Raw genomic sequence first — 9234 nt, 5'->3', positions numbered from 1 at the left:
GGAGGTATCTAGGGTCAGGGGGATATCTAGGGTTCACTGAGGGTCTAGCGTTAGGGCAGGGTCTAGGGTTTTGGAGGTGTCTAGGGTTAGGCTGGCTGTGGGGTTAGGGGGGTGTCTATGGTTCGCTGGGGTTCTGAGTTTTCAGGAGCTTCTAGGGTCCTGGGGGTGTCTAGCGTGGTGGAGTTGTCTAGGGTTAGGCTGGCTCTTGGGTTAGGGGGGGTGTCTAGGGTTATGGGGATGTCTGGAGTTCGCTGGGGGTCTAAGGTTAGTGGAGCTTCTAGGATTCTGGGGGAGTCTAGGGTTGTGGGGGTATCTAGGGTTAGGCTGGCTCTAGGGTTGGGGGCATGTCTGGGATTTGGGTGTGTCTAGGGTTAGGGGGACATCTAGGGTCTAGGGTTGTTGGATCGTCTAGGATTAGTGGGGTGTTTAGGGTTATGAGAGTGTGTAGTGTTCACTGGGTGTCTAGGGTTAGAGAAGCTAGGGTTCGCTGAGGGTCTAATTTTAGGGGTGCATCTGAAGTTTTGGGGGTGTCTAGGGTTGGCTGGCTCTTGGCTTCAAGAGGTATCTAGGGTTTGGGGGTGTCTAGGGTTATGGGGACATCTAGTGTTTGTTGAAGGTCTAATTTTAGGGGAGCATCTGAGGTTTTGGGTGTGTCTAGGGTTTTGAGGGCATCTTGGGTTGGGCTGGCTCTAGGTTTAGGGGGTGTCTAGGGTTATGTGGTTGTCTTATGTGGGGGTTGTGTTATGTGGGGGTCTAGGGTTACAGGAGCTTCTCGGGTTCTGAGGGCATCTAGGGTTGTGGGGCTTCTAGCTTTAGGCTGAGTCTAGGCTTAGGTCTGGGGGTGTCTAAGTTTCTGGGGGCGACGAGGGTTGGGCTGACTGTAGGGTTACGGGGGTTTCTAGGGTTTGGGGCTGTCTAGAGTTGGCTCGGAGTTTAGGGTTGGGGGGACATCTAGGGTTCTGGTGGTGTCTAGGGTTGTGGGGACGTCTGGGATTAGTGGAGCTTCTACGGTTATGGAGCGTCTGGGGTTTTGAGGGTGTCTAGGCTTGGGCTGGATCTGGGGTTGGGGGGTGTCTAGGGTTTGAGTGTGTCTAGTTTTAGGGGCATGTCTAGGATTCGCTGAGGGTCTAGGGTTAGGGGTTACGTGTGGGGTTTTGGGGTGTCTATTGTTGTGGGGCTATCTAGGCTTGGGGTGACTCTACGGTTTGGGGGGTGTCTGGGGTTTGGGAATGTCTAGGGTTCACTGGGGTTCTAGTATTAGCAGAGCAACTAGGGTTATGAAGGCGTCTAGGGTTATGGGGGCATCTCAGGTTGGGCTCACTCTAGGGTTAGGGCGGTGTCTTTGCTTTGGGATCTCTAGGGTTATGGGGGCCTCTGGAGTTCGGTGAGGGTCTTAGGTTTTCTTTGTCCAAATGGACTGGGATTACTCCCATACCACAGCTGGAACCACCTGGAACCCTGGCTTCTCTTGGAGTGCCAAAAGCCCCGTCCTAACTGGTCTCAGGAACCCAGCAGAATGAGTTTTGTTTCACAGAGGAAAGGGCCACAGTTTTTGTCCAGATACCTGTGCCCCCCACCAGGCTTCTGCCTGCTAAAATTCCAAATGGACCGGGATTGCTTCCATACCACAGCTGCCCCCACCTGTAATCCTGGCTCTCTTTGGGATGCCAAAAGCCTCCTCCTAACTGGTCTCAGGAACCCTGGGAGTGTGAGTGTTGTTTCACAGGAAAATTGGGCAACTTCCCATGTCCAGTGATGCCGGGCCTGGGCCTGGGCTTCTGCCTGCTAAAACTCAGAACAGACCAAGTTTTTATTCTGGTTTTGTTTAACAGCGAAAAGGACCGCTATTCATGTCCAGAGCCGTGTTCTGGCCTTCAGCTTGACAAAATTCCAAATGGAGCGTGGTTTCTCCCAGCCCCAAGCTGCCACCATTTAGAAGCCTGGCTGCCTTTGGAGTGCCGAAACCCTCCTCTGTGCAGATCTCAGGAACCCTGGAAGCGTGAGTGTGGATTCGCAGGGAAAAGGCCATCAGATTCTATCCTGGGGCCTGTGGCCAGGAGCAGTCATCTACATGCTAAAATTCCAAATGGAGCACGGTGTCACCCAGACCCCAGCGGCATCCAGCTGTGACCCTGCTGCTCTTGGAGTGCCAAAAGCCTCCTCGTAGCTGATCTCAGGAACCTGGCAAGAGTAAGTTTTGTTTCACAGGGAAAAGGGCCAGACTTCGCGTCCAGGGACCTGTGCACCAAATCAGGCTTCTGCCTGCTAAAATTCCAAATGGACCGGGATTTCTCCCGGCCCCAAGCTGCCACCACCTGTAACCCTGGCTGCCCTTGGAGTGCCAAACGCCTTCTCCAAACTCAATTTGTCTTTTTGACTTCTAAATCGATTTTAAATTCTTTTCAGAAATGTAATTTCAAGTAAATTGTTCTGATTAATATTTGATCTTTGTAACTTTATAATTTGCCTCTTTGTGTAGGGTTGGCCTGTTCATTTTTAATTAGTTTAGTGGAGGGGGAAAATGTAAAATTTTCTGCTGCAGTAGTAATGGAATAGTACTACAAAATAGGAATAAAATACTAAGTACAAATATATTTTTATACTGATAGAATTGAGGGCTAATATTATATTAAATCACATTGAATTTCCTAGCATCCTAAACTGCTGGAGTTGATATAATAAACGTAGAAAAAAGGGACATGCTAAGCATGCCAAAGCATACCTCATATTTGTAGGAGATTCTTGCCTGTAAACGTCTCCTGACACTTGCCATCTCTGCATGTGTTCTTCACATCTATTTTATTTTCAGAGGAAGGGTCGCACGCTTCTTGGTGTTTTCAATTGCACCAGAACTCCCGGTAGAAGTCAAAGACTTAGATCCGATATCCTGGAACCTCTAGTCGGCACTGAAACAATTAACACGAGACTGGGCTGCTGTGAAGGAATTACTCCAGGATGAGGAGCTCTTTTTTGGTCTTCAAGCAGGTAGTAGTTTATTTTGTAACACCTAAGACTCTTCTTAAACTTTTTTTTTCTAACAGAGGAAAGTATGTAGTGTGACTCAGTATATTTGAAAAGTATTTTTTAGTGGTTTGTTAGGTGACATAGTGATCACTTCACTTTTTGAAGTAATCTGTATTAGCATAGTGGTATTTTTCTCAAGTATTTGGCTTAGAAAAGTTGAATTTCTCTGATCAAGTGTGTAGAAGTCTGTGAGCCAATAGCTCCAGCAGAACTCCCGGGGCTGCTTCTTTGGGCTGTAATACGGAACCCAGCAATATTCCTGCTCTGCAAACGTGGGAGGGAGTGGAACGGCAAGTGGCAAAACTGGACTTTGATCCTTCAATCCCAGAACACCTGGGTTTAAGTTCCATCAGCCAGAGGATGGAATGAACCCTGGTGCCAGCCATCCTGGGGGCACTGGACTGCTGTTACCATCTTCTCTATTATCTTTTGCATGATGTGATCCTCCCTTGATGAGAGAAGGCAGAAAATGTGGTAGGAGGGGGAGCTCATTTGGTTTCTGTTGACTCCAGGCTTGGGGCAGCTGCAGAGAGCTTTGGTTTCAAATAATACTGCACAAACACAGTGAACTTGAACCTCTTGGGCACTTTTGGATCCCTCTGTGCCACTCCTTCTCTGATCCTTTACCTGCGAGGTGTGGGCTCAGAAACACCTGCCCCTCCTGGATGGGTTTTTGTTGGGAAGGATGAATTAGGGAAACCTTATAAGTACGAGTGCCTAGCAAAAGACTTTGAGAATATGGAAAATATAAGCGAAATAGAAATTATAGCAATTTTCGACTGTGTGGCTGAAAGCAACTGAATGCCTGAAGGCCCCTTTGTTTAGATAATGTTAGATGCTGCGAATACCAAAAAGCAAACAGACATCCTCCCTAGGCATGCCAGGAAGGGTCCCAGATAAAATTGAGAGATAAGAAAAGCAGGAAAACATGGTAATATAGTGATTCCTTTCGGTTGCATGCCAATGTTAGAGAATTTGTATCTTGTATTAGATTGGTTAGTGGAAATTAGAATATTCAACATAGATTTATTGTATTGTAAACGGGAAAATATCTCTCTTACTCTCTTACGCTCCCTTCACTCTTGCTTTCTTACTCTCTCCTCTTACTCTTGCTCTATCCGTCTCTCTCTGTCCTGCTCTGAGCTGCAGCTGCAGTTCCTAGCAGGGCCTCATATATACCCACACCCTACCAAATAAACTGCAAACTTCAAGACCAGAATACAGAGAGTGCCTGAGTTTGTCCCAACCGTCCCAACGCAGTAATTCCCACAGGTTTTTGCAGGTACAAATTTATTTTCTTAGAGAAGCCATTGGGTGTAATAAAAATCTATGCAAAACGGGTGGTTGGTACACTAGCTGATAGTAGGTCTTGGGCTTTTCTTCTTTTCTTTAACCTGTTCTTAAGAGGACCTTTAAACTGGAAAACTGAAGGGGGGTGGGGTTGCTTCTCATTTTTTGAAGTATTGCTGTGGATTTAGGTATGTCAAGTGACACCACCAAAATAAGATTGGAAGAACTGAGCTTCAGGACTCTGCACTTAATTCTTTTAATGTGTTTGGGTGGGTGCAGGAAATGCCAAATCCCAAAGCAATTCTGTCTGTAACGTTAAGTGCAACATCTTTAAAGCCAAGTGCTCGGTGTGGGGTTTTCACCTATGTTTTTATGGTCTAAAGGCTTTTCTTGAGCCCCAAAAGCCACAAGGAACCTGCCAGAAGCAGACCTTCATTGCATAGCTGGGATTTCAATTTGCTCTTGGATTCTTCCCTCCAATCTTCTCTTGGGTTCTTGTGCCAGTAGAGGTCCTCTGACCCCAGAGCCATACAGGGTGTCTGTTGCCTTGATAAATGGGAATGAAGTTGGCCAAGTCTGTCAGGAAAACAAAAACATCCTGGAGTTTGTTTGGCCAAAGATGGACCGTGAAGATGTCTGTACTAGCGGTGGGTGTGAGTGCTGATCCTTTTGGGTTGTGTGGTGCCTCTGGCCCCTCAGAAGTCAGGGCAAGGCTGAAGGAAAGAAGGAAGCTGCCAGAGCTGCAGGTGGGGACAGTATTGGCTGTTTCAAACTGCTTGGTGCAGAACTAGAAGAACAGCTTTCCTCCTTTCTCTCCATCACTGAGCAGAATATTAAGATGAAGCTGCACTAAGCTGTGTCTTTTGTGGGTTGTTGTTTGGTTGGGGTTTTTCTGGCTTTTGAATGTATTTCCAAGTGGTGAAGTGAGGAGCAAGTTGCTGGGTTACATGATTTCTGATTGACATATCACAGAAATGGGCATCTGTGTGTGCATGTGCTTCCTAGCAAATCTAGATGTGATGTGGAAATCCTAAGGGAGGATTTCCAGCCTTGACTACATGTGACACAGGCTTCTGAAAATGGAACTGACCTTGGCAGAATAGCAGCTGTGAAGGGAAACAGAGCTAAAATACATGTAAGCAGAAACACCGGAGTGGTGCTTCTTGGTCCTGCGTGCACTTCGTGCCTCTGCCTGCTGTGAACACTTGGTGTTACAGCTCAGTGTAGGCCATTTCAGTGTTTGATGGGTTTGATTTTTGTGGTCAGTTAGTTCCTCTAAACAACTCCCCTCCTTTACTGGACACATCCCTGGAGTGGGACCAGATTCACCCTTACCCTGGAGGAATTCTCTGCTCCTCTGGAGAGGGGATGAAGCCAAGCGTGTGAGCAAAGGAAAACAACCAAATCGTGGGCATTATGTCCTCGATGCATGCAGCACCATGTGTTTTCCAAGTTCCCAGCACTGATGAATCTGAACAAGAAAATGCCTGTTCCTTCACTTCTCCAGCTCTCCCCCCCACACCTCCCCTGCTTCCCCTGCTCTTATCCTTGGTGTGCCAAGGTCCTGCATCTCCCTGGCTCTCCAGATGTAGCTCACCTTGTCCTGCCTGTGGCTGATAAAATATGGGCCCAAGATGCTTTTTACCAGTAATCCATTATTTTAAAGAAACAAAGAGCATACAATGTGGTCTTTAGGAAATACATCCAAATAAGGGACTCTGTTTTTCCTGTAGTTCTCTTTCCTGTTTTCACCTGGGCTTGAAGGATGGGCATGGCCTGTATTTATCATATGAAAGTGATGTTACTAAATTTGTCCAGAAGTTTTGATTATTACTATTATTACTCATTATCTGATAGAAAACAGTCTAATTTTGCCTTTCCCACGTTGTTTCCAGGTGCTCCCCAGGATGGATATCTGTGGTCTCAGACCACAGTGATTCCCTAGGAGGAAGGGGAGCCTTTGCCTCACCTGCACAGCTCAGGTGGATGGGACAGAATTGGTCTGGCCTGACAAGGTATGAACATCTGTCTGTGTTCTGGAGAGCCTTGAAACCTTTCTTTGTCAGGTTTTGGAGGGGTTTCTCTTTGGGATTTCTTGTGATGCAGCACCACGGGTATCCTTTTGTGTAAAGTCCAGTGCTAAAGGATTGAATAACGGACAAGTGGGGTCTGGGATGAAAATGGTTCTGTTCAAATTAAGGAAAGAATGCAATAAGAAAAATTAGCATCCTTTTAATGTCTGAAATAATTAGGAATAAAAATGCTGGAGAAGGGCACTCTGAATTGGTGTCACCTGTCATGGATAAAACCCCACAGCGAGCATCAGAGCAGAAGTGTGAGAGCTGGAATCCTTCTGCAGTGGACTTAATTTTCTTTTCCTCCTCTCTTTCAGGACAGGAAAAATCATTACACTCTGCCCATCTTTGCCAAGAGTTGTGGTGTTTGAGCAGCCAAAGCCAAGAGGCTTCAGCACCAGAGGTCTGAGCCTGGAGGGCTCCTGGTCCTGCCCATGATGTGGGGTAACTCAGAGAATGCAGGGTTCCTCTTTTCCTCCCTGCTGGGATTAACTGCCTAGGGAATCTGGGATCTGGGTGAAACTCCAGCTCTCCTGGTGTTCAGGGGTGCAAGGTCTGAGGGACTGCACTTACCCGTGGCTTTCCAGTTCAGCAGGAACAAGAGGAAATGGGGTGCCAGAGCCTTGTCCCGTCAGGCTTTGTTTCCCTCTGAGGACAGAGAGTCTGGGATGAGGTGAGATTCCTGGGAGTGCTCGGATGAGCAATCCAGGGAACAGGGAGTTTGGGATTGCCGCTGCTGCTGGAACCATTGCCTTAGGTCTGCTCCCTTTGTGCCTGTGACAAATGGGATTGGTGCTGGAGAGAGAGGTGCTGTTAGGAACAAAAGGTGGAGTGAATCCTCTCTGGGGATGTGCAGTGAAGGACTGAATAGCATGGAAGGAGAGTAATTATAAACTATATCACTGTTTCTCCCCAAATTGGGGTGGAGCAGTGATGGGGGTGGTTAGGTTTGGTCTGGGCCTGTTATTCTTTGTGCAATTTTAAAATTCTGTTGCATGATTTACTGTCTGGTAACTCTAACAAAAGTTGACAGAAATTTAGGTTAAGGATTAGAACTTGGGTCCATTCATTGCAAAAAATTTGCCAAGGCTGGAGGACTGGGGTGATGACTGCTCTCAGGAAAGGTTACTTATTAATACTGTGTCAGATTTCCCGCAGTGACTGTCAGGCCTGAATGGAGTTCAGAGAGTTCGTGCTCTTCTCACTGGAGAATTGGAAATAATTTCAGTAGAATTAGAAATTTTAGAAAAATCCAGCTAAAAATTTCACCTCTGTACCCCCTAGGTTTTCCCAGTTTTTCCCAGCTAGGAGCGGCACAAAAGTAAGGCAGGGCCATCAGGGAACAGCTGTAAATTCAAAGGCACAAACAGGAGATGTACCAGCAAAGGGCAGGAAAGGGGAGAGGTTTCAGAAAATATTTCTGTGGTCTAATTAACAATAATTTTTGATTCCCCAGTGAGAAGAACATGAACTCACGGCCATTCAGGCCTGACAGTCCCCTGCAGCAAGAGTTAAGCACGCATCCACAGAGGCAAGTCTGGCATCCAAAAGAAAAAAACCCAGAAGAAAAAGGTGATCTTTTTTGCTTCAAAGTTATTTCAAGTTCTTAAAGCCCAACCAACATTTGCTCTTGATTTTGGTCGGGTGAATCATGGGCAGTGGCCACGGGTCATGCCATTCATTTAGCTGAAAACCCGGGGTCATTTAGAGGGGACACAAGAACTGTTTGTGTAAGAAAATGTGAGGGGATGTCAAGGGGAGTGAGGTGGCATTTCTGAGGAGATTGCTGAGGTAATGGAAGGGAGCCCAGCAGACAATTTGTCTGGGAAATCCGAGGCCCCTGGGAAGCGCAGCCAAGGCTCTGCAGGGGTAGCAGGGAGGGCTCAGCACTCGAGACTCTCTGTGTCCTCCTTCCTCGGCAGCAGGCAGCCAGGAAGGGAGGAGAGGCTCTGTGCGGGATTAAGCCGGAGGGAGCAAGAGGAGGAGCGGCCTCGGGCTGGAGAGGGGCAGGAGAAAGGCCAAGGGAGCTCCCTGGGGCCACCAGGGCCTGTGGGGAACAGAATGGACGCTTGGATGACCAGTGGAGGTGAGGAGTGGATCTGAGTTCATCTACAGGGAAATAAGGAGGGGATACTCTGGAGTGAAAAGCTGAGGTGATGAGTTCACCCACCTTGGCACAAGTTGTGTTTGCACAAAGTGGGACCAGAGGTGAAGGTCAATCCAAAGTCAATCCTGCTTGACCTCTGAATTCCAAGATAAGTTTTACAAGCTGCCAAATGAGGGATTAAAAATACACAAAAATGAAACCGAGAGCATTAATGAGGTTCCTGGGAGTCCATTACATTGTTGTCATAGAATTCTTCATGAGTTTTGATCTTTTGATGACAACAATGCAGTTCTTTATTTGGATTAATCACTCTGTGGGATTTGGGGTTTATCTGGATTTTAAAGGCCTCGTGGTTGCCCTGACACTGCTCAGGAGCTGGTAGGAAAAGCAGAATCACAGATCCTGGTAGGCACAGGGTGTTTGTCCTAGAGTGGATTGTGGAGGAATTGTTTGGGACTTGGATTGTCCCTCTGGGTGATGCTAGTTGCCATGATTTGTATAATTCCGTATATTTGATCTCCTAACACTTCCCAGCCCAGGGGCTTGAGCTGACAGGGCCACACACAGATTGTTCTCTATTGCGGTGCCCAGATTTGGGGTTCGCTGTCAGCTTTGCTAGTTCCCATGAATTATCCCCATAGCCCCGAATTCCCTGCTCAATTCCCACTGCCATAACCTCACAGTGCCTCATGGTGGATATTCTCATGCAGAGCTGCCGCTTGAATGCCAGCTGTGCCA

At 47.3% G+C, this 9234-nt stretch overlaps 1 long non-coding RNA gene across 1 annotated transcript; it reads left to right on the top strand.

The window, feature by feature from the left end:
* The first annotated feature begins 1910 nt into the window (after nucleotides 1-1910).
* Nucleotides 1911-6330, top strand: LOC148217851 (uncharacterized). The gene is made up of 3 exons (XR_015800696.1): nucleotides 1911-2190; nucleotides 2810-2985; nucleotides 6210-6330. It is a non-coding gene; the product is annotated as an uncharacterized LOC148217851 (long non-coding RNA).
* Nucleotides 6331-9234: the final 2904 nt, after the last annotated feature.

The sequence above is a fragment of the Sturnus vulgaris genome, unplaced genomic scaffold (genome assembly GCF_052056855.1).
Source record: "Sturnus vulgaris isolate bStuVul1 unplaced genomic scaffold, bStuVul1.hap1 Scaffold_202, whole genome shotgun sequence".
Taxonomy (NCBI): domain Eukaryota; kingdom Metazoa; phylum Chordata; class Aves; order Passeriformes; family Sturnidae; genus Sturnus; species Sturnus vulgaris.
The sequence above is the reverse complement of the archived record's forward strand: the minus strand, read 5'-3'. Positions and strand labels throughout refer to the sequence as shown.